Below are 26,081 nucleotides of genomic sequence, written 5' to 3'. Positions count from 1 at the left end.
GACAGAGCACAAATGTTTATTTATTTTGAGAGAGAGAAAGACAGAGCACAAGCAGGGGAGGGGCACAGAGAGAGGGAGACACAGAATCTGAAGTAGACTCCAGGCTCTGAGCTGTCAGCACAGAGCTGGATGCAAGGCTTGAACTAATCAGCCATGAGACTGTGACCCAAGTCAAAGTTTGGATGCTCAACCAACTGAGCCACCGAGGCACCCCAAATTCTTTTATTTTTAAAGTTTATTTATTTTGAAGTTGAAGGAGAGACAAAGAGGGAGAGGGAATGCAGCCCAAGCAGGCTGCATACTGTCAGCACAGAGCCCAGTGCAGGGCTTGATCTCAGCCACGAGAACCATGAGATCATGGCCTGAGCCAAAATCAGGAGCTGGACTCTTAACCAACTGAGCCACCCAGGTGCCCCATCCTATGCCAAATTCTTAAATACGTTAGGGTCTACTTCCAAATTTTTCTCTTCATTTGCATTTGTCATTCTATCCTTAAATTAATAATTATTATTTTCTTCCCAAAATTTATTGTTCATTCTTCTAGCTGAGCTTTGAAAGCACTTTGATATTAGAATTGCCTTAAAGCTACATAAATTTGGGTAGAATAAACATCAGATGTTGAGGTTTTTCAGAAAATGTGACTGTATTTATCAAAGTCTCTTTGATTCTCTCATTAAAGCTTTATAATTTTTTTATTGTAAGAGTAGATTTCTTGTTATTCTTAGATAGTTTATGTTTTTGTATTATTATTTGGTTGTTTATATATTGTATTATGGATGGGATCTTTTTCTCATTTTTAAAATGATTATTCATTTCATAAAGAGAAGCTAATGATATTTGTATTTATTTTTTTAATTGTAAAAAAACACATATCAGAATTTACCATCTTAACCATTTTTAAGCATATAGTACATTAGTGTTAGCTATATGTACAGTGTTGTGCAACCTATCTTTAGAAGGTGTTCATCTTGTAGAACTGAAATTCCACCCTCTCGAATAACATCCCGTTTCTTCACCTGCCCACCCACCTCCTGCCCCAAGCCCTTGGCACCCACCATTCTTTCTATCACCAGGAGTTTGACCACTTTAGTATTTGTATTTCTTTTGTAATAATTCTTCCTAGTTGTAAAAAATCCATTGTAATACCTTTTTAATTGATTTCAAGAGGGGCAATCATATAACCTTCTAAATCACTTGGGATCCTTTTGGATACAGGTAACAGAGCCATTGATTCAGACTGATAGTCGTTCTTGCTTCACAGTGAACAAGAAGCTCAGAGAAGAGAAAAGATAAAGTTCAGTATGGTTATCTGCTGATGCTACTTTTCTGTAGTTCTCTTAGCCTCACTTTCTTCTCCGTGTGGCTTTTTCATAACTCTGTGATAGCAGGATGGCTGTAGGGAGTTTGGGAAGTCAAATCTAGATAAGATTCAAAGGATTATGTCTGAGCAAACTTTTCCCAGATGATCCTCAAGCAGCTACTTCTCAGTTCCTATTGACCAAAAGTGAGTCTCCTGCCCATTCATAAGCCAATAACTGCAAAGGGAATTGGATTATCATGATTGTCTTGGAATGATTTTCTGGTATGAGATAGATGTTGAGTAACCAAAGTGGCCTCTGCATTTTCTAATTACCCCATGCCTTCCTTTCTGCTAGAGCTTCTAGTACAGTTTCATGTTTAAGAGCAAAGCTTTTGTGCCAGAGACTTGGATTTCCCCTGGTTCTGCCAGTCCCTAGCTATTATCTTAGGATAAATTATTTAATCTCTTTTGGACTCTATTTCCTCATCTGCAATATGAAGATAATTAGTAGTTCTTAATGAGTTTTTGTCAATGTCAAATGAGATATAAAATACTTAACATACCCATTTAATTTTAGCTATCCTTGCCCAATTTTCTTTTTTAGAATTTCTAATGACAAAGATTCCATTTCAAGGGTAATGGTCATGATGCATGCTTGTTTTATTTTTAGCTAACAAATACCTTGAGCATTTCAATATTAACAGATAGTTTGGCAGTTGGTAGGAAATATTTTTTTCTTGTGTTAAGGGTGTGTTCTTCCATTCCACTTTGAATAAAAGAATAGTATACAGATATTGAGTATAATCACATGTCTTTTAATATCATCTGTTGATCATTATAAGAGTTGAGTTAGAAAATTTAGATATTTTAGGGGCACCTGTATGGCTCAGTCAGTTAAGAGTCCAACTCTTGATTTTAGCTCAGGTCATTATCTCACAGTTTGTGAAATTGAGCCCTGTGTTGGGCTCTGTGCTGACAGTGTGGATGGAGCCTGCTTGGTCTTCTCTCTGTTCCCTCTCTCTGCCCCTCCTACCCCTCAAAATAAATAAATAAAACATTTCGAAAAGAAAATTTAGATAAATTAGCAGGGAACAAATGATTTTGAAAAATCCTACCCCCATTGAGCTTACATTTAATTAGCAGATGGTTGATAGACAAAACAGGTCAGTAAACTGTGTGATATGAGAATGATAATGATGATAAATATTTTGGTGATAAACAGGGATGTATTATCGATTATCCTGGAGGTGGATTATAGGGTAGTTGGAGTTTTAATTTGGATCACAGGGAAGTGGATGGCAAGAAAGATTAGCAGGATGAGAAGATGAACTTTAGAGCAGACACCTAATGGTGGAAGGGAGCAAGTCACATGAATATCTCCAAGAAGAACCTTCCTATCAGTGGAGACAGCAAATGCAAAGCCCCTGAGGTCAAAGTATGCCCCACCTGTTTGAAAAATAGCAAGGAGGCCAATGTAATGAGAAGAGTAAGCAAGCTCCCCTAGTAGGGCTAGAGTTGGTTTGGGTAGGCTGTTGTAAGGACTTAGGTTTTCACTGATTGAAGTGGGGAGGCATTGCAGAGTCTCGGGCAAAGAACTTGTACCATGTGTAGTAATGAGCATTGTGGTTGCAATATTGTAAACAACCGTAAGGAGGAAAGAGTAGAAGCCAGGAAGCTGGTCAGGCATAGAGGTCCTAGGCCTGAGCCCTGGAACACTCCGCAGTAACAGGTTGGGAAGAGAGGCAGATCCAGCAGGAAATTAGTCTGGGGTGGAGTTGAGAGAGCCAAGTGCAGAAAGGGTTCAAGGAGGAAGACGTGTTCAACTGACATACATGATTTGAAGAGTGACTGTTGACTGTTGAAGTTAGCGATGTGGAGGTCATGGGGACCTTGATGAGGGCAGTGTTCGGGAATGTTGTGTGGGAAGTGGTGGTTGAAGGTGGATTGAGGGGTGTTTGAGAACAGGTGGGGAGAGAGAAATGGCAGCTTGTAAGTTCTAGAAACTCTTAGGAGGATTTGCCTTTTTTCTATGTATGTACATGAAGTGTGTTATTTTGATTTTACAGAAAATGGGCCATTCTACTTGAAGGGATGTCTTTTTTTTTTTAAAAGCATGTTGTGTTGTCAACATTTCTCTGTATTAATAGTTTTTGAAAAAATGGTTTTCAAAGACTGTACAATATTAGCAACTTGAAAAAATTAACATCTGTAGAAAACCTTGTTCTTATAAAATTGATAAATCCTGAGAATTTTTTTTTAATGTTTATCTTTGAGAGCGAGCGTGAGGAGGGACGTGGCTGAGAGAGAAGGAGACACAGAATCTGAAGCAGGCTCCACGCTATGAGCTTTCAGCCCAGAGTCGGACACAGGGCTCAAACCCATGAACCGCGAGATCATGACCTGAGCCTTGACTCAGGTTGCTTAACCGACTGAGCCACTCAGGCACCTCTGTCTAGCTTATTTTGTTTATGGCAGTTCCCCTATTCAGTAATTGGGGTTAGGAAAATTATGTCATCTGTGGTTCTTTTGGCTCCTTCAGCTGGCACTGAAATGTCCGTGCTCGGTGTGGTCCAGTTGGCATCAGCCCGGAATGAGGTGGCAGGACTCAGAATTTTGGTGCCAGCACCACTTCCAAGTATACAGGTGGCCCAAGTCTCTGTACAAATGCTTCAACTTTTGACTCTGGTTTCCTCCTCTGAGAACAGCAGTGTTAGATTGGATGATTTCTGACTTTTTTTTTAAGCGCTTATCCTGAGTGATTTGCATGGGGCTGAACAAGACCGTTTGACTCTCTGGTTTCTACTTAAAGCTTCTAATGTCTCTCTTGAGATTTGAGCAGAGGTGAAAGACTCAGGAAAGGGAACTCCTTCACTGTGGCCAACGATAACACTGTTGAAAAGACTTTAGCCTGGAAGGTTTTAAAATACGTAGGGTTCACTTTTGGAGAGATTGCTTTGGGTATGTGGAGTCAGTGTATCACCGCCTCTGGGAGTTGATCCTCCGTGGAATGTGTCGGGTATATGTATCAGGTATGTAGATGGGCTACAGAGCCTGGTGTGGGTTTCAGTGTCAGCCAGAGTGGCATAATGGAAAGTTACATTCACGTGACTCACGCTCATATTGTAGTTTCTTTCCTCTTCTGGCTTCCTGATAAAACAGAGAATCAATTCTTTAGTGATTTTTACCTGGCAGATGCAATTATCTCGGGTTTTTTTCCTTGCTTCTTTCCTTTCCTGGTTGTGGATTTATAATTCTCTTACCTGTTACTAAGTTTTCAATTAGATGATAAAGTTTGAGGTTTTAAAATATCACAATCATTGAAAGATAAGTAGGGAAAGAAACATAGAAAAAAGCAGCCACATGAAAATAGTTCCCAAGGAAAAGCTAGTATTGTGGTACAGATGCAATTGGTTCTTTTACTGAAATGTCTCTGAGTTTAAAAGGACACATTATTAATGGATTTATACCATCTGTGACAATAAAATACAACTTTTTATCATACTTGTCTCATATATGTTCTGAGGTAAACTACTTCATTATGAGAATGAAGTGGGTGTTCTGATAACTGACTATATAATTAAAAAAATCATACTTTGGGTATATATTCACAAACATACATAGCCATGCTTTGCCTTTGGAAATGCCTACTTTGATTTGAGCAAATAAGTCTCCTAAAAGCAACAAAGGGGAGAAAATGTTAATTCAGTCATTAACGTTTAAGCCTGCCTTACTTTTTACTATCTCTGTTACAGTATTTTTTGTTACTTAATATGACCACATCCTGGGTGATTTAGAAATCTACGTGAGTTCAAGCACACACTATTAATGGCTAAGATGGCCTATTTATACATTTTTTTTTGCTAAGTATTACACTTTAAAATATTTTTTTCTTTGATTCCACCATACCAGCTGAACAGAAGACAGAATGGCCTCATTATTGTAGGAGAGTTTCTCCATTCCCTGCAATGATTCCAGAAGCTCTTGCACACTTCATCAGTATTATTGTAATTCTTTGGCTGCAGGATATTTGGCAGCTGTTGCACCCCACTGGCAAATCCTATTCATACTTCTTTCCCATTCACTACTGCCATTGGAGAATTGATTTCTCTCTCCTCTACTCTAACCTTTCCCAATTCGTTTTGGATTGTTCAATGTGAAACATTTTAATTTCATATCATACAGCTATTCAGCTCACAATCCCTTTTTTAACCTGTCACCAGGGTAACAGCATAGCATGCTTTCTTTAGGCAATCAAGTTTTTATTTCACATGCTTAATGTTGCATTAAATGTTTGCATTTTGTTTAACCCCCCTTAAATACTTTGAACTCTGAATATGTTTTATAGGATAATGAAATCCTTGATTTTTGAATTGAAACTAAGTCAACACCATCACTACATTCATAGTAAAATGTCAAACGATTAATTTACATAATTCAAAGATTATTATTAAAACTCCCAAGTTAGCCGATCTGTGTAAAGCAATTTTCTGTAGGTAATGGAGGAATATTTGTATATATTTATGTTTTTCCTGGTTCCAAAAAAAAGATTTAAAGGGGATTTAGAGAGATTTAAACAAGGAACATTTCAAAAGAGCAATGGAATTAGTACAAATGGAAAAATATATCTTTTGAAGATAATAATTCATTTTTCAGTATTATGTTCTTTTCTCTGTGTATGTACTTAAATATATATACTGTAATAATTTATGTATTTGGTGATGGATGAGGTAATCTACCAGAATGAAATTAAAAGTTTCTTGTAGGTGATTGATTTGGGCATTGTGTTCATTAATAGCTATTTATCCATTTACTTCAGTACAGACGTTACCTCACAGATGTTGCGAGTTTGGTTTTAGCCTACCACAGTAAAGTAAATACTGCAGTAAAGCCAGTCAGATGAATTTTTTGGTTTCCCAATGTGAATAAAAGTTATGTTTACACTATACTTTAATCTGTTAAGTATGCATTGTGTCTAAAAAAGCAATGTGCACACTTTAATTTTAATACTTTATTGCCAAATAAATGCTCACCATCATCTGAACTTTCAATGAGCTGTAACCACCAGAAATCACTGTAACAAATCTGAAAACTTTGAAATATTATGACAGTTACCAAAATGCAGCAGACACAAAGTGAGCAAATGGAAGAGTGGTGTTGATAGACTTGCTTGAGGCAGGGTTGCTACAAACCTTCAGTTTCTTTTTTTTTTTTTTTAAAGCAATATCTGCAAAGCCCAATAAAGCATAGTGCAGTAAAATGAGTTGTCCCTGTGCTACTTTGTCTTTAAATAATCCAATAATAATGATAGATTAGTAAAGATGAAAATTAGTATGTTTAGATCTTGATTCTTTGAATTGAATAGACTTGAGCTGTCTTTATAGAGCTACTTTCCATTTTTATTCTAAATAATAGTTTCAATGAAATTTGTTCTGTGAATAAATTTTATGAACTTTGGAATAGTCCAAGAAATATAAAGAAATGTGTATGGAAAGCAAGAACGTAGATTAGTTAATAACCCATGTTGTTTGAAAGCACTGTTAATTAAAAAAATATATATTGGCATAGTACCTCTTTAAGTATCCTAATACTCCCCTATACAATCACTAATGTTTTTGCATTAATCTATAGGATAAACTTCGAATTAACCTATTTATTCTTTTATACTATCTTTTTATTTTACTTAAAAAAAAACTTATGATTTAGTACTCTTTAGAATTTGTGGCCTCACACAGTGTGTCAGACTAATTTCTAATTTCATACCTTCAATGCCCCTGTGTCATAAGTGGCCCTGAATCTAGGTAATGTTGGTCTAGATGACCAGTATCTTGACCATCTACCTCACAAAGGTCACTTTGTTTTGGTAGAATAAATTCCTGAATATATATGTTAATGGTAATAACTTTTTACCTTCAGAATTAGAGTTATTAGATTATTCCAAAAATAACAAATAGCGTGCCTTGTGGTAAGTTTCTTGGGCTTAGAGTAATAACAAAACAATTCCTTCCATTTAAGAAGCTTAAAATAGAATGGAACAGGTAGACATTAAACAGATGATTATCAGCCCTGAAAACTGCTAGAGAAAGAGTGCAGCGTGAGTGAAGTGTGAAGGAAGGGAATCTCATTTGCAGGTTAGCTGCACTATGTGAATATCCAGTTTTCAATAAAAAGTTACAAGACATGAAGAAATATGGAAGTATGTCCCTTTTACAGGTTAAAAAAATCAATAGAAACTGTTCAGAAGGGTGGCTGAAATGTTGTGTTTTATTATGCCATAACCTTAAATAACCTGTTAAAAATATGTTCAAAGGACTAAAGGAAATCAGATACAAAGAAGTAACAGTATGGCAATCATGTCTCACTAAATAGAAAATATTGATAAAAATTCCAGAGATGAAAATACAATGCCTACAATGAAAAAGTATACTAGAGAGAACTCTGCAATAGGTTTGACCTAGCAAAAGAAACCATCAGCAATTTTGAAAATACATTGAAATTATCTAGTGTGAGGAATAAAAAGAAAAATGAACAGAGCTTCAGAGACCCATGGGACACCATCACATGTACCAGCACACATGCTGAATCCCAGAAGGAGAGGAGAAAAAAGATAAAGGAATGGAAAGAATAAACCATAGCTGGGATGCCTGGCTGGCTCAGTCAGTAGAGCATGTGACTCTTGGGGTCATGAGTTCAAGCTCCACTTTGGGTATAGAGCTTACTGGAAAAAAAGAAAACGAAAAAGAAGTCATTGCAAAAAACATCACAAATTTCATGAAAAACATTAATCTGTACATTCAAGAAGTAGATAAATTAGAAGAAGCTCAAAAAGTTCTGTATCTACACACATTATTGTCAAACTGTCAAAATCAAACAGAATCTTAAAAGCGGCAAGAGAAAAATGACTCCTCCTGTGCAGTTAACATCTCATCAGAAACAATGGAGCCTTGATGATATAAATGAAGTGCTGAAGGAAAATAAAAACACAAAGAATGTCATCAAAGAATTCTATATCCAGCAAAACTATCCTTTAAAAAATGAAGGAGACATGAAGACATTCCCAGGTAAACAAAAACCAAGAGAATCCATTGCTAGTAGACCTATCCAACCAAAACTCAAATACACATGAATAAAGAGCAATGGTTAAAGATTAGTACATCTTTTTTCTTATTTAAAAGACAAATGCCCTTAAAGATAGGGGTGCCTGGGTGGCTCAGTCAGTTAAGCGTACAACTTTTGGTTTTGGTCCAGGTTCAGGTCATGATCTCAGGGTCATAAATCTAGTTCTGTGGTCAGGCTCCATGCTGGGTGTGAAGCCTGCTTAAGATTCTTTGCCTCTACTCTCCCCTGCTCAAGCATGTCTCTAAAAAGTGGGGTAGGGGGATGCCTGGGTGGCTCAGTTGGTTAAGCATCTGCCTTTTGACTTTGGCTCAGGTCATGATCACATGGTTCATGGGATCGAGCCCCATGTAGGCTTGGAACTCTCTCTCTCCCTCTTTCTCTGCCCCTCTGCCACTGGTATGCCCTCTCTCTCAAATATTTTTTTAAAAAATTTAAAAAGTCAACTTAATGCAGTAGTTATAATTGTAAGTTGGTAGGTGCACAATATATACAGATGTAATTTCTATGACAATAAGATATGTAAGGGTGGAGGAATTAAGATATATTGGAGCAGATTTTCTGTATGCTATTGCAATTGAGTTAGCATTAATCCAAGCTATAGTGTTTAAATGTAAAGTGCTAATTTGTAATCCCCAAGGTAACCGCTAAGAAAACTGCTTTTAAAAATAGTAAATGAGGGGCGCCTGGGTGGCTCAGTCGATTAAGTGTCCGACTTTGGCTCAGGTTATGATCTCACAGTTCATGAGTTCGAGCCCCGCATTGGGCTCTATGCTGACAGCTCAGAACCTGGAGCCTGCTTCAGATTCTGTGTCTCCCTCTCTCTCTGCCCCTCTCCTGCTCATGCTCTGTCTCTCTGTCTCAAAAATAAGTAAAAACATTAAAAAAATTTAAAAATAGTAAATGAAACATTAAGGGAATTAAAATGGTACAACAGTTGAAACAAAAGAAGGCGGGGCACCTGGATGGCTTAGTCAGTTAAGCATCCAACTTTGGCTCAGGTCATGATCTCACCATTTGTAGGTCCGAGCCCTGCATCAGGCTCTGTGCTGACAGCTCAGAGCCTGGAGCTTGCTTTGGGTTCTGTGTCTCCCTCTCCCACTTCCCCTCCCTGGCTTGGCTTATCCTCTCTCTGTCTCCAAAAAATAAACATTAAAAAAATTTTTTTTTTAAAAAGGCAGTAATGGAGGAATAGAAGAACAAAAAAAGACATAACCTATAACAAGCAAAAATTAAAATGAGAGATGTAAATCCTACTTGATGCATATATTAAATGTAAATAGATTAAACATGCCAATTAAGGGTAGATATTGGCAGAATGGGTAAAAAGCAAGATCAAACTGTATGCTTTCTACAATAGACCTGCTTTATTGTTATTTTTAAATTTTTCCGTTGTTTATTTTGTTAAATCCTGATAAGTATACTCTTTAATTCCCATTTAATTCCCATTCCCAGGGGAATGAATTCCCCTGCCTTCTGGTAACCATCATTTCTCTGTAGTTAAAAGTCTGTTTCTTGGTTTGTCCCTTTTTTTCCCCCTTTGCTCATTTGTTTTGTTTCTTAAATTACCCATGAGTGAAATCATATGCTAATTTGTCTTTCTCTGACTGACTTATTTCACTTAGCATTATACTCTTTAGCACTCTCCATGTGGTTGCAAATGACAAGATAAAACAGAAGATCGGGGGGTACCTGCTGGTGCATTCAGTTAAACATCAACTCTTGATTTCAGTTCAGGTCATGATCTCATTGTTCATGGGTTTGAGCCCCATGTCAATCTCTGTGCTGACAGCTCAGGGCCTGCTTGGGAATATCTCTCCCTCTCTCTCTGCCCCTCCCCCATGCTCACTTGTTCTCTTTCTCTCTCAAAAAACAGAAACAAAAACAAAACAAAGATTGAACTGGATGCTTTTTACAATAGGGTATTTCTATTATTATTGTTTTTTAATGTAATTTATTGTCAAGTTAGCTAATACATAGTCTATACAGTGTACTCTTGGCTTCAGGAGTAGATTCCCATGATTCATCATTTACATATAACACCCAGTGTTCATCCCAACAAGTGTCCTTCTCAATGCCCATCACCTATTTTGCCCGACCCCCCCCCCCACCCCCATCAACCCAGTTTGTTCTCTGTATTTAAGAGTCTCTTATGGTTTGCCTTCCTCTTTGTTTGTAACTATTTTTTTTCCCTTCCCTTCCCCCATGGTCTTCTGTTAAGTTTCTCAAATTCCACATGAGTGAAAACATGAAATTTGTCTGTCTCTGACTTATTTCACTTAGCGTAATATCCTCCAGTTCCATTCACGTTGTTGCAAATGGCAAGATTTCATTCTTTTTTAATTGCCGAGTAGTATTCTTGTGTGTGTGTGTGTGTGTGTGTGTACACACCATGTCTTTTATCCATTCATCAGTCAATGGGCATTTGGGCTGTTTCCATATTTTGGCTATTATTGGGCTGGTATAAACATTGGGGTACATGTGCACCTATGAATCAGCACTCCTGTATCCTTTGGATAAATTCCTAGTAGTGCTATTGCTGGGTTATAGGGTAATTCTATTTTTTTCAAGTTTCTTTATTTTCAGAGAGCACAAACAGGGTAGGGCCAGAGACACGGGGAGAGAGAGAATTCCAAGCAGCCTCTGCACTGTCAGCACAGAGCCTGATGTGGGGCTTGAACTTATGAACCATGAGATCATGACCTGAGCCGAAATCAAGAGTTGGACACTAACTGACCTAGCCACCTAGGCATCCTGGGTAATTCTATTTTTAATTTTTTGAGGAATTTCCACACTGTTTTCAGAGTAGCTGCACCAGTTTGCATTCCCACTAACAGTGCAAGAGGGTTCCCCTTAATAGAAATACTTTAGACTCAGAGACACAATAGGTTGAAAATAAAAGGAGAGAGTTATTAGACAAATATTATATTTACAATGCTAATACTGTTATTACTAATACTAATATCAGACAAAATTTTAAGACAAAAATTGTTACTGGAGACAAAAGGGGATATTTTATAGGACTACATAACACAATTGTTAGAAACTATAATACCCCACTTTTAGTAATGGATAGAACAATTAGACAAGATAAACAAGGAAGTAGAAGACTTGAAAAATACTATAAACCAAATAGATGTAATACAGATCTGTAGAACAATCCACCCAACAACACCAGAGTATGCAATTTCTCAAGTGCATGTGTGACATTTTCCAGAAAAGACCATATCATATGCTAAGCCATAGAACAAGACTCAGTAAATTCAATAGGATTAGAATTATACAAAGTATCTTCTCCAACCACAACTGAATGAAATTAGAAATATACAATAAAGGAAATGAGAAATTCACAAATATGTGGAAATTAAGCAACCCTAGAAAACCAGTGGGTTAAAGGAGAAATCACAAGAGAAATTAGAAAATATTTTGAAATGGATGTAAACAAAAACATGGTTCAAAAACTTATGGGATGCATTAAAGCAGTGGTTATTAGAGGGAAATTTAGAGCCAGAAACACAGATGTTACAAAAAGAAGAAAGATACCAATCACGTCATCTTCCACTTTAGGAAAATAGAAAAAGAAGAGCAAACTAAACCCAAAGTTAGCAGAGGGAAGAACATACTAAAGATTAAAATGAAAATAAATGAAATAGAGAATAGAAAAACAATAAAGGAAATTAATAAAAGCAGTATTTGGGAAGATCAACAGAAATGCAAATCTTACAGTAGACTGCCAAGAGAAAAAGACTTCCAACAGTTAAAAATGGTAATGAAAGAGGAGGTATGCATACAGACCTTAGAGAATTAAAAAGGATTATAAGGGAATAACTTGACCAGATGTTTACCAACAAATTAGGTAACATAAAATGGAGACATTCCTGGAAAGATGCAAGCTACTGACATGGACTCAAGAAGAAACAGAAAGTCTGTATAGACCTGAAAGAGACTGAATTGGTCATCACAAAACTTCCCAAAAGGAAGAGCCCAGGACTAGAAGTCTTCACTGATGAATTCAGTCAAGTGTTCAGAAGGGAATTAACACCAATTCCTTACAGACTTTTCCACAAATAGAGAAGAGAAACATTTGCAACTCATTCTATGAGAGCAATATTACCATCATGCTAAAATCAGATAAAGATGTTATGAGTAAAGGAAACCGGAGATGAAAATCCCTCATAAATGTTAATGCAATAATCCTCCACAAAATACTACCAAATGGAACCCAGAAATATATAACATAATTATACTCTGTAACCAAGTGAGATTTGTTTTAGGAATACATAGTTGGCTTAATATCCAAAAATTGGTCAATGTGATTAACCCTATTAATAAAGGACAGAAATCACAGTATTATCTCAATAAATGCAGGAAAAAAAAAACATTTGATAAAATCCAGCAGCCTTTTGTGGTAAAAACCACAATAGAATAGAAGGGAATTTCCTCAGCCTGATGAGGAAAAACCTACAGCTGAAAAACCTACAGCTAACATTGTATTTAATAGTGTATGACTGAATGTTTTTCTCCTAAGATCAGGAATAAGACAAGGATATTTGTTAATTTTGTTGAGCATTGTACTGGAGTTCCTAGTACGCCACTTTGCCAAGAAAAATAAAAAGTGTCAAGTTGGGGAAGAATTAAAACTATATTTCCAAATGATATGATCTTAAATTTTTTTTTTTTTCAACGTTTTTTATTTATTTTTGGGACAGAGAGAGACAGAGCATGAACGGGGGAGGGGCAGAGAGAGAGGGAGACACAGAGTCGGAAACAGGCTCCAGGCTCTGAGCCATCAGCCCAGAGCCTGACGCGGGGCTCGAACTCACGGACCGCGAGATCGTGACCTGGCTGAAGTCGGACGCTTAACCGACTGCGCCACCCAGGCGCCCCTGATATGATCTTATATGTAGGAAGTCTTAAGGAATTTACAAAATAAAATTGTGTTTTGTTTTTTTTTTTTTCATTTAAGACAGGGAATACTTTATTCAAACCCATCAGGAATGGACAGCTTGGGTCTGTAACAAAGCATTGTGTTTTATTTTTTATTTTTTTTATTTTTTAAAAAAATTTTAACATTTATTTATTATTGAGAGACAGAGAGACCTAGAGTGTGAGCAGGGGAGGGGTAGAGAGAGGGGGAGACACAGAATCTGAAGCGGGCTTCAGGCTCTGAGCTGTCAGCACAGAGCCCGACGCACGGCTTGAACTCAGGATCTATGAGATCATGACCTGAGCTGAAGTCAGTTGCCCAACCAACTGAGCCACCCAGGTGGCCCCAAAGCATTGTGTTTTAAAGCATAGGTCCATAATTGTATATGAGACCATACACTGGTACATACATACTAACTGATCAGAGCACAGCTTTTAAGTGTGCAAAATAGAATAAGCTTTCCTGTAAGAGCAGCACCTTTGTGAGATTTTTAGCATTAGTATTCTTCACCCTCTCCTTCAACAGAATCCATTCCAACCTCCTCATAATCCTTCTCAAAGGCAGCCATGTCCTCACAGGCCTCAGAAAACTGTCCTCCATACTCTCACTCACATATCCGTGAACAAAGGCATGCTTGTCATACATTAGGTCAAATTTATGGTTCAGGTGAGCTAAGGCCTCACCAGTGGCTGTGGTGTTACTCAGCATGCACACGGCTCACTGTTCTTTGGTGGGTCTTCACCATGTACTGCAGTGGGAGGATGGTAATTAATGCCAGCTTTAAGGCCACTGGGGCACAAGTCAACAAAATAGATGGTATGCTTGGTCTTGATGGTGGCAGTAGCAGTATTGACATCTTTGGGAACCACATCACCATGGTATGATAGGCAGCAAGCCTTGTATTTACCATGGCGAGGGTCACATTTCATCCTTTGGTTGGCTGGCTCAAAGCATACGTTGGTGATCTCTGCTACAGAAAGCTGTTCACGGTAGGCTTTCTCAGCAGAGATGATGGGTGTATGTGGCCAGAGGGAATTGGATACAGGGATAGGGCACCAGATTGGTTTGGAATTCTGCCAGATCAACATTCAGGGCTCCATCAAATCTGAGGGAAGCAGTGATGGAGGGCACAATTTCACCTATCACCCTATTTAGGTTAGTGTAGGTTGTGCACTCAATATCAAGTTTTCTGTGACCTTCATAGATGCCCTCGTTGTCTACCATGAAGGCACAATTAGAGTGCTCCAGAGTGGTGTGGGTAGTGAGGATGGAGTTGTAGGGCTCAACTACAATTGTGGAAACCTGAAGTGCTGGGTAAATGAAGAACTCCAACTTAGACTTTTTGCCTTAACTGACAGACTTTCCAATGAACCTGGAACCAGTTTCTTCTCCAAAGCTATGGACAACCAAGAAACCCTGAAGACCTGGGCACTGGTCAGCCAGTTTCTGAATTCGGTCCAAGACAATGTCAGTGATCTGTTTGCCAATGGCCTGGTGGCTTCAGGTGTAGCATCTTCCTTGCCTTTGATGAGCTGCTCAGGGTGGAACAGCTGGTGGTAGGTGCCAGTGTGAACTTCATCAATGACTCTGGGTTCCAGGTCTGCAAACACTGCCCTGGGCACATGCTTGCCAGCACCCATCTCACCATCTCATTCAAGAACTTGTTGAAGGAGTCATCTCTTTCCCCAGTGGTTTTGTCAGTTGGCATCTAGCCATCGGGCTGAATGCTGTGTTCCAGGCAGTAGGAGTCCCAGCAGGCATTGCTGATCTGGACACCAGCTTGGCCAACATGGATGGAGATGCATTCACACATGGTTGCTGCTTTGTGGCTGCTGAACAGATGGCGGTGAGGAAGAGGAGAGGTTACTTTTACAGCATGACTGTTAAGTGGTTGATGTAAGAGAACTTCAGGAATTCGTAAAATCGATTAGAACTAATGACTTTTGCAAGGTTGCAAGGTATAAGAATGATATACAAATACCAAATTTATTTTGATACAGTACCAGCATACAAACTGAAAAAGCAATTAACAAAACAATTTTATTTATGAAAGCACCAAAAAGAATGCAATACTTAAGCTTAAATTTTTCTACATAGAAGTGCAAGACTTGTGTGGCAAAACAATTGTTGATAAATTAAAGACAACTTAATTGGATAAACTTCCCCTATTCATGGATCAGAAAACCTAATACTGAGATAGCAGTACTCACCAACACGGCATACAGATTTTGTGCCATCCGTCTCTCAATCCCAGCTGTATTTTTTTGCAAAAAAAAAAAAAAAATTACAAAATTTGTATGAAAGTGCAAGGGACACAGCATAGCCAAAACAGTCTTGAAAAAGAACAAACTGGGGACTTACACTTCCTAATTACAAAACTTGTTACAAAGCTACAGTAATCAAGACAGGGTTGTACTGGCATAAGGATAGATATGTTGATCAATGGAATAGAATTGAGGGTCCAAAAATAAATCGTTACACTATGATCAGTTGATTTCAAAAGTATATGAAGACAATTTAGAGTATTTAAGTATACTTTTTTCAATAAATGCTGCTGGAGCAACTCTAGTGGCTGTCTTCATGCAAAAGATGGAAGCTAGTTCCCCCCATTACACCATACACAAAAATGAACTTAAAAAAAAATCACAGTCTTAAAAGTAAGAGCTTTGGTTCACTTTTGGTTAGGGGATGATTTCTTAGGTAAGATGCCAAAGGCACAAGAAACAAAAGAAAAAAACTTAAGTGCTTTAAAAGGCAACATCAAGAAAATGAAAACACAACCTATGGAATATGAGAAAACACTTGCAAAACATAGGTATGATGCTAGGAAACTTTTTTTAAATGTTTATTTTTGAGAGAGAGAGAGAGAGAGAGAGAAAATGTGAGTAGGGAAGGGGCAGAGGGAAAGTGAGAGAGAGATAAAATCCCAAGAGACTCTACACTGAAAGTGCAGAGCCCGATGTGGTCTTGAACTCATGAACCCTGAGATCATTACCTGAGCCGAAATCAAGAGTCGGACACTTAACCAACTGAGCCACCCAGGTGCCCTGCTAGGAGACTTTTCTCAGAATATGTAAATAATGCTTATATAACTCAATAATAGAAAGATAGCCCAATTTAAAAATGGGCAAAGGACATGAATATAAATTTTTCCAAAGAAGATATACAAATTACCAACAAGCCCATGAAAAGAGGCCCAGCACCACTAGTCATTAGAGAAATGCAAATCAAAACCAAAATGGGATACCATTTTATATCCACTAGAGTGGCTGTAATAAAAACGACAGACAATATCAAAGTGTTGGTGAGGATGTGGAGAAGTTCAAAGTCTCATACATTCTTGGTAGGAATTTGAGTAAAATGGTGCAAACCTGGAAATAATTTGGCTGTTTCTCACAATGTATGACATTACCACATGACCTAGCCATTCTACTTCCAGGGTTATACCCAAGGGAAATGAAATCATATGTTCACAGAAGTGTTGTATATAAATGTTCATACATTTTCCATAGTAAATGAGCAGTAGAAACAACCCTAATGTTTACAAAATGATGAATGGATAAATAATATTAAATGGGATGTATTTATAGAATGGAATATTATTCAGTGATAAAAAAATAAATGAAGTATTGGCACTTCATGGATGAAATTTGAAAACACTATGCTAAATGAAACAAGGCAGTCATAATAGGCCACGATTTCTTTGTTTCCATTTTTATGAAATGTCTAGAATGAGCAAAGCTATTGAAATAGAAGGAACTTTAGTAGTGGTGTAGGGGGAGGTGAGTATGGAGTGACTGCTAATGGGTCCAAATTTTCCTTTTTGGGGTTATAAAAATGTTTGAAAATTGCCTGTGGTGATGGGTACACAACCCTGAATATACTAAGTATCATTGAATTGTGCAGTTCAGGTGGGTTAAATTTATGGTGTCTGAACTTCATGTCAATAAAACTGCTTACGATTTTTGAAACTTACGTATTTTATATTTAAGAATTTATTTTCCTGTTGGCATAATAGAAGTTTAAAATTTAGGAATTAGCTGAGATGATGTATCTTCTCACATGATGGAATCTTCTTTAAGATTATTCTCATGATTATAAAATGTTTATGTGACTGCTCTCAATTTAGTTCCATGAATAAACGTGTACAGATGTCAAGTGTTCCTGGGCTACTACTTGGCAGGTGGAAGTGGTATATATATGTGATCCAGTGTTCTCCTATTTTTATTTCCTCCTCTGCCTTTGAATGCAAGTGAAAGAAGGTTAAATCAACATAGAGAATTTCTACTTTCTGTAATAGTTATGTAGCTTATTTCCAATTAACCTTCCTCCAAATAACAATGGCAAGCTCTGGAGAAGATATACAACTATTATTAGAAGGCTCTGGATGACAACTAAAACCAGTCAGAATTTGAATGGATTTTGAGTGTTTGTCGAAGGAAAACACACTGGATGAGATCCACCTTTGTATGGCATTTCCCCTGAAGGTGGTCACCGTTGCATGCGCGCATCAGGACATGGTAGAACTCAGGAGTTAGCCCCAATCTTATTGACTTGAGGTCTTGGAGAATGATGCTTAGAATTGTAAGAACTGCTGAAGATTGGGCAGGGATCTCATGGCAAAAAGAGAGCAACAGTGAAGATTTCTATCTCTGAATTTAGCTTCACTCAAATAGATGATTGATTCCTGATATGTGCATGCATGAAGACTTTGCGAATCCCAGTGTATGAATCCCTCTGGAATGCTGAGTGAACTGAGTTGAAGTTGTGTTGCTGCCTTTCAAACAGATGATAATGATTGGAATTTGAGCCTCATCAAATTTGAGGGGCTTGTAAACACCTCGAATTTTCCATTAAAACCCCAGAAGGATCATGTCTTAGGAGAAACACTGTTTCTGGAATAAGTGATTTGGACTTTTAATTCAGTAAAAGCAAAACCAGAAAGCATCCTAGCACAACACAAAGGTGAGTCTTGATGACTTCACAGTGATCAGTCAGTAATTTAACTGCCTGCTGAAATAAAAATCAGAATTTTTCAGGGGAAGATAACAGGAAAACTACAGTCTCTGCGACATATCCACAATCTGATGTACAAAAAACAATTCACTTGGCACGCAATTCAAGAATTAAGTTGACCCATGGTCAAGAGAAAAAGCAGTTAGTAGAAGCCAACTATAATACTATAAGATATTGGGTTATGTATAAGACTTTAGCACAGTTATTAAAATTATTTTCAAATATTAAAGATCAAAATGAAGTAGTTAATAGGGAATATAAACATAGATCTGGAAACTAGGAAAGTACCAAGTAGAAATCCTAGATCTTAAAATGTATTGTCCCTGCAATGGAAAACTTACTGGGTAGGCTGAAAAGCATATTGGTTAGTGCTGGCAGAAGGCAGAATGGGTAAACTTAGAAGAATAGAGACTATACACTCTGAAGAGAAAAGGTATTTCACAACATTGAAGAGACTCTCATTGACCTAGGTTCATAAGATCAGGAAGTCTAACTTATGTATATTTGGAGCTACAAAAGGAAATAGAAGACAGAAAATGGGGTAAAATATATCTGAAAATACGGAGTTTGTCTTCTTTAGATTGGGAAGAGGAAAGAATTCTGTGTGTGTCTTTTATTCAACTTTATAGTAGTGATCCTACCCAGTAAGATAAGAAGTCATGGAGATCAGAAAGGGAGAAGTAAATCATTTCTATTCACCAAGGATACAATAGTTTGCATGGAAAACATTAAGGAATCTATAACACAATTACTGAAATAAATTTAGCAGAGTTGCAGGATAAAAAGTCAATCATATAAATTGTTTCAGTGAACTAACAACAAGAAAATAAAAATTAACAGTTTTGTTTAACAGCATAAAAAGGTAGGCAAATACTTTAACAAAATAAATTCAAGACTGTCAGTTGTCAGAGTAGTTAAGGCATGAAAAACTAATAAAGCCTAAGGACTGGAAAGAAAGCTTTCCAGGACACCTTAATAGGTTACTTAAGAAAACTCTAAGGAATCTGTGATACAACTAATAAAACTAAGAAATAGGTATAATTTTCACAAAGGAGGTTCAAGACTGCCACACTTTGCTGAGAGAAATTCACAATATAAGATAAGAGCTATTGTAGATAGGAGGATAAAATGTTAAGGTGTCTGCTCTCCCTCCATTAATGAAGAGATTCAGTGCAAGCCCAAACGTAACCCCATTAGGGGGGTTGCTTTAGGGAGGAAGGAGAAGAAATTGACCTGTTTTGAAATTTTTGTGAAAATGCAAAGGGATCTAGAACAGCTAATATCATCTTAACCGATGGACAAAGCTGCAGAACTTGGTATGCAAGTCTTCTTGAAACAACTAGATGAAACTCCTTCTCTCTCCCTTCACACAAGAAAATTAAGGATGAATCATAGGTCCACCTGTAAAACCTCTAAAGCAAAACATGAATATTTCTTCTGAGCCTTGCTGTAGTCAGAACACTTCTTAGCAAGGACATAAAAGCACTGAGCATAAAAGGGAAAATGCATATGTTTTTATTCATATTAAAAATTTTCATTAAACAACAAAGAGATATGTTTGTTAGAATAACTAAAATCCCAAACACTGACAATACCAAATTGTGAACAACAGGAACTTTCATTCATTGCTAATGGGAATGCAAAATGGTGCAGCCACTTTGAAAGACAGTTTAGCAGGTATTTTTCCAAAATGAAACATCCTTTTACCATGTGATCCAGTATTTGTACTCCTTAGTATTTATTCAAATGAATTGAAAATGTTTCTACCTTACAAACTGAATGTCAATGTTCATAGCAGCTTCACTTCACTCGTATTGCCAAAACTTAGAAGTAACCAAGATGTCCTTCAGTAGGTGAATGGATAAGTAAACTGTGGTACATCCAGACAATGGACTGTTATTCAGCAATAAAAAGGTATTAGCTGTCATCAAGCCACACAAAGACATGGAGAAACTTTAAATGCATAATGCTGAGTGAAAGAAGCCGATCTGAAAAGGTTACATTCTGTATGATTATAGCTATACAGCATTCTGGAAAAGGCAAAATGGTAGAGATAATAAAGATCAGTGGTTGCCAGTGATTCAGGGGGATGGAGGGAAAGTTAAATAGGTAGAGCACAGAGCAATTTTAAGGTGAAATTATTCTATATGAAACCTTAATAGTGGAGACCTGTCATTATACATTTGTTCAGACCTGTAGAATGTATAGCCCAAAGAGTGAATCCTAGTGTAAACTATGGACTAAAGTCCATACCTATTGTCAACCAATTTGTCAACCTTGGCTCATCAATTTTAACAAATGTACCACAGCAATGCAGAATGGTAATAACTGTAGCCAGGGTAGGGTGAGTGAGGGTATTTGTAGGAACTCTACTTCCTGCTCAATTTTTCTGGAAACCTAAAGCTGCTCTGAAAAATTAAGTCTGTTAATTTTTTAAAAACTGCTGAAGGTAAGACATTTTTAAGAGAATTTATAAGCCTCAGGGGTGGTGCAGAATATTCACAAGACCTAAATCTGATAGAGGCTTTCTAAAAAATAACTCCCACAAATCAGTAAGACCAACATCTTAATTAAAAAGATGGACAAAATTTTGAAACAAGTGGCCAATAAGCACTAATATTGAGGTGCCCAACATTATTTGTCATAAGGGGAATGCATGTTAACCTGTAATGAGAAGTTTCTAAGCCACTGGCCTGACTAGAAGTAGAAACACATCACCAAATGGTGACAAGGCTATGGAGCAAGTACCATTGCTGGGGGGAGTATAGATATGTTTTAATACCTTGTAAGACAGTTTTGACAGTTTTTATAAAATTATTATATGTGCTGCCGAAGCGAGCACAGTTTTTATAAAATTAAACATGGTTGCCCTCACATTTCCACTCTCAGAGTTTTTACCCACAAGAAATCAAAACTTCTGTCTTCAAAAAAGGCTCATACAAAGAGTGTTTATAGCAGGTTTGTTCATAAGAGCCCCAAACTGGAAATAGCCCAAATGCCCATCAGCAGAAGGATGAACTAATTTTGGTATGCTGGTACCATAGAGTACTGCTCTACAATAAATAATGAACTATTAACGTGAATGAGCCTCAAAACATTGCATTGGGCAAGGAAGAAAAGAAAGCTACATGCAAGAGTGCATGTTTTTGGAGTCTGTTTATGTGAAGCTTTAATCTATAGTTGAACTACTGGGGAAAGGGACAGATTTATTGGAATGATAAATGATGGAACTTACAGTTTTGAATTTCACTGTATATGAATAATAAATTAATGTATTTTTTAAAAATAGGGTTGGGACACCGGGGTGGCCCAGTTGGTTGAGCTTCCTACTCTTGATTTTGGCTCAGGTCACAATGCCAGGGTCGTGGGATCGAGCCCCGTGTTGGGCTCCGTGGTGAGCATGGAGCCTGCTTGAGATATTCTCTCTCTCTCTCTCTCTCTCTCTCTCTCTCTCTCTCTCTCCCTCTCTCTCTCTCTCTCTCTCTCTCTCTCAAATAAATAAAATGGGGTTGAAATAATAGAGGAGAGTTTCAGATATTTCACCATATTCTGAAAATGATGAGAATAACTCTTATTTTAGCATTCACGTGCCAAGCACGAATCTGAGTGTGTTACACCTTTTACCTTCTTTAATCAACTTGTGGGGAAAGTGTTCTTACTGTCTTAGGCTCGCTGACCAGGAAATTGAGATGCAAGGAGGAAAAGTAACTTGGAAGGCCACAGGGCTTTTGGGGTTGGTGGTCAGTCCATGACCAGGGCTTGCAGAGGCTAAACTCCATTGCCTTTCCTGACTGTTCATGCTCAGCATTTAAATTGAGAACCTGAACCCTTTGATTGGTAGCACAAGAAATAGGGTTTGCATAATATTAAAATCTGTAAGATTATAAGTAACATTAGTATTCGGTTTCCTGATTCAGGTGTCATTTGTGTTATTTGTAATGCTAATGACTCAAAACTTGAGGGTGTTCTGTAACCCTTTCTGGGCACTGTTTTGTGATACACAGCCTCATCTATTTGAATGTACACATTTTAAATTGCATATAAGCAGGATTCTATTCCTCTACTGTGACAATTTCTAGCTTTGAAGAGCTTCTCTGAAAATGCTGCTTTTATCTTTCTTCTGCAGTGATGAACTTTAATGTTGGAGTGTTGTAAGTTCTCACATAATAAGGCTTAGATTTTTGTTTGCTTTGGCAGTAGACTTCTGTTTAAAATTCCTTTAATCTGTTCATTCCATGCTTATATTCATTTTGATAGCTGATGGCTCTGTGAAGAATTTTATATGAATTTATTGCACTAATAAAACTTGTATTTGTAATTCTTTTTCCATCCCAACTTGCTAAGAGTGAGTTTTTCAGCAAATTGCTGAATTTTTGTCGTCTTTAGATTTTTTTTCCCTGGAGGAAATAAGAAACAATTCATATGCTAGATCTAAAGTTTCATTAAAATTGCTTATGCCCTGTCTCAGGCATTTTAAGTGGGCCATCTGTCTAAACATCTCTCTCTTTTTTTTTTCTGATCATTTCCTCGACTTATTCATGAACCATGGGAGGGCTCCTTTGTAGTCGCCACATGTAGCTGGTTCCGTCTACCCCCACTGAATACATCTATGTGCTCGCATAACATATCTTTTCACCGTGCTGGAAATTCTCTGAACTTGGTTCAGATGAATGGCCCACTTTTCTGAAGGCCTTTTTCTTCCTGCAAAGATTTGTATGCAGAAGCTGACCTCTGTGGCTATGGAATGCAGCGTATTATTCTTGATCATTTTACAGACCACCCACTGTGAAAGTTATGATCAAGGATTGCTTAATGATTCTTTGACCACTAACATTGTTTTAACTCAGTGTTTCACTCCTAAATATGTAATGGCACAATTGAAAACCAGCTTTTCTGAGTGTCTCATAATATGGTTTTGAGATGTTTATAATCCTTGATAACTAAAGATGCTGTGAGTTATGTTTACATAAAATCTGCCTTAAAACATGAAGTGTAATGGGTATTTGGTTACCCAGATTTGGGTATTTGGGTTAGTATTATTTACACATTTTTGAGTAAAATATTCCAATAAGTTAAATGCATTAGCATTAACATTTGTGATAATCAGCTGACCGTTTTTACTATAAAATACAGAAACATTCAGTTTTATTGAGCATATTCATTCTGGTTGGCTGATGATAATCAAAGTGGACAGGTCTGGGTAAGACCTATTATTTGATTTGCTTTGTGAGTCTCTGTTTATGTGAGTTCCCTTTTCCTGGGTTTTGGGGGTTTTGTTTGTTTTTTGAAGTAGTAGTTTAAATGATAACAGCTTTTCAAGTAACTAACAAGCTGCACAGATGAAATTTTTGATCAGATGTCAGCCTCTTTTACTAGGCACATAGTTCAGTAAAGAAGCTGTTTTCTGTGTAACATTACTAAGCTGAGTCGAGTGAAACTCTAGGACTTTTTCTCTCCCTTTCCAGAGAGTTGTTCATAAAAATATTTGAGACTATTTTGGATTTGATGGATAAAAGGAACTCCTTTCTAAAATTTAAAATATAACTGTAAAATGTAACTGCCACCATTATAAACACGTTTGTGCTGGTGGAATTGATATCAGTGTTTCAAAGTAATTATTAACATAGCCCCAATGATTTTGCAGAAATAGAACACATATACTTTTATACTTCCAGGCTGGTGCATGTTACTTTCTTTATTTGTAGTTTATTACAGTTTATTTCTGCTGCCCAGTTTATGGATCTTTACACTGGGCATGTATGCCCAACCCCATCCATTTTATTTAAAAACAAAACAAAACTACTTTCAAACTTACATAAAGCCGGAAGGAATCTTAGCAGATTTTGTTTGCAGAAGAGTGAACTCATGAAGAGATTCCACGGTGTGACCATCTTGTATCTCAAGGGCTTGCTGTCACAGTGAAGCCTCTTTCCTACCTCCTAGTAACACATCACCTTAAGAGAAATTGTTAGGAAAGGGCACTTCAGGAGTTGTGTGCTCAGAAGAAGCTACAGCTCCCCCATCACCTGCCCAGCGCTGCACCAGCTGTATTTCACAGGTGTGGAAATTTTGGGGCCAAAGTACTGGAGTCCCTGGGACCTTGTTAGTAAGGGAATGGACTGAGATTAAACCCCAGCATTTTAACTCAAAGGAGCCTGTGCTCTTTCTACAAGGTCCCTCTTGGGGCAGGTTCTAACATATATGAAACAGATGTGGGTCAAAATAAAACAATGGAAAAATAAATAGTAGTTAGGTTCTGAAGGGTGGCAACTGTATCTCGCCACCATCTGTAGGTTTGCTTTCTGTGGGAAAATTCAGTCTGGGTTCCAACCGGATGTCAGCATTAACTTCGCAGCTCCTCTGGAAACAGAGGCTTGTTGCATAACTGAAAAGAGTCTCCACATTTACTTGAAAGAATTACCTCCTTCAGGCTACTAAATTGTGAAAAATATTAAGCCTATAATGTAGGTTAAGTGGCAGGGAGCTCACTGAAGTTGTTTGTACTATGGTCAGTACCTATATGGTTAGGGAACAGTTTATGAGAGAGATGATATTCTTCTTGAAAAATCTGTTGGTTTGTGGAGCAGAAGGAATCCAGGGTTTCCCTTAAAGGGATTTCAGTTATGGGGGTGGGTGGAAATGAATATGTAGCCCTATGGTTGGGACTAATCAAATTAATAAAAGTTAACATGCACTGTTTGATTTAGTTCTCAGTACATCATCACTGTGATGTAGATACTATTATATATCTAGATTGATTCATAAGGAGATTGAGACTTAATAGTTTGCTCAAGAATGAATTAATGAAAGGGCTGGGTTTTTTTTTTTTTTTATGTTTTTTAAAATTTATTTTTGAAGGAGAGAGAGAGACCGAGCATGAGCAGGGGAGGGGCAGAGAGAGGAGGAGACACAGAATCCAAAGCAGGTCCAGGCTCTGAGCTGTCAGCACAGAGCCCAAGGCAGGGTTTGAACCCACAAACCGTGAGATCATGACCTGAGCCGAAGTTGGACACTCAACCGACTGAGCCACCTAGGCGCCCCAGAAAGGGCTGGGTTTTTAACCCACTTGTGCGAGTTACCAGAGCCTGGGTTTGTGACCACTGTGCTTATTTCTCCTGCTTGTTTTGGTTTGGTTTGGTTTGGTTTGGTTTGGGAAGTAATTTAAGGTTTTGGCGCAACCAGATACGCAAGTCATGAATAATCAGAAATAAAACTGGATACAAAGAGAGGGACCTTATTTATAAGAAACTTGAATGGTAGGTAACTCAGTTAAGATTTCACCTGATATGAAGTAGAAAACCATGTAACAATCTTGAGCAGCAGAGGTACATAATTGTCAAGGATAGTAAAGACTTAAGAAAGTTAGGTTGCCAGTAATATAGCTGGGAGGTTATTTCTGTCATCACAAAACCCCTGAGAGGTTGGGGTGTTAGCCCCTTTGAAGGTAAACAGAGTGAAGTCTGGTGAGGTCCTTTATATAATGCAAAAAGAGCCAGGTAGTAAGCCAAGAGCTCAGGGGCCATGCTCTTTCTGGAGCATACTCTGTCCCTTGGGTGACGCGGCCTCTCCTATGCGGTGCTCGGCACATAGTAGGTGCTCCTCAGATTCCTTCCTACTGCCCCCATCATCCCTTTCTCCCCAAACTGTGCTGGGACCTGGGAAACAAAAATAAGGAATGACCTTGATCTTTATTTTTATAATTTTTTAAATGTTTGAGAGAGAGAA

General features: G+C 37.6%; 1 protein-coding gene and 1 pseudogene across 7 annotated transcripts in view; one reads left to right on the top strand and one right to left on the bottom strand.

Annotated features, from left to right (window-relative positions):
* Positions 1–26,081, top strand: part of PCCA (propionyl-CoA carboxylase subunit alpha) — a 413,047-nt gene that overhangs the window by 242,351 nt on the left and 144,615 nt on the right. The gene's annotated exons all lie outside the window — the stretch shown is intronic.
* Positions 13,715–15,553, bottom strand: LOC132674937 (tubulin alpha-1D chain-like; annotated as a pseudogene).

The sequence above is a fragment of the Panthera onca genome, chromosome A1 (assembly GCF_046562875.1).
Source record: "Panthera onca isolate mPanOnc1 chromosome A1, mPanOnc1 haplotype 2, whole genome shotgun sequence".
NCBI classification, from domain to species: domain Eukaryota; kingdom Metazoa; phylum Chordata; class Mammalia; order Carnivora; family Felidae; genus Panthera; species Panthera onca.
This window is presented reverse-complemented; position numbering and strand designations above follow the sequence as displayed.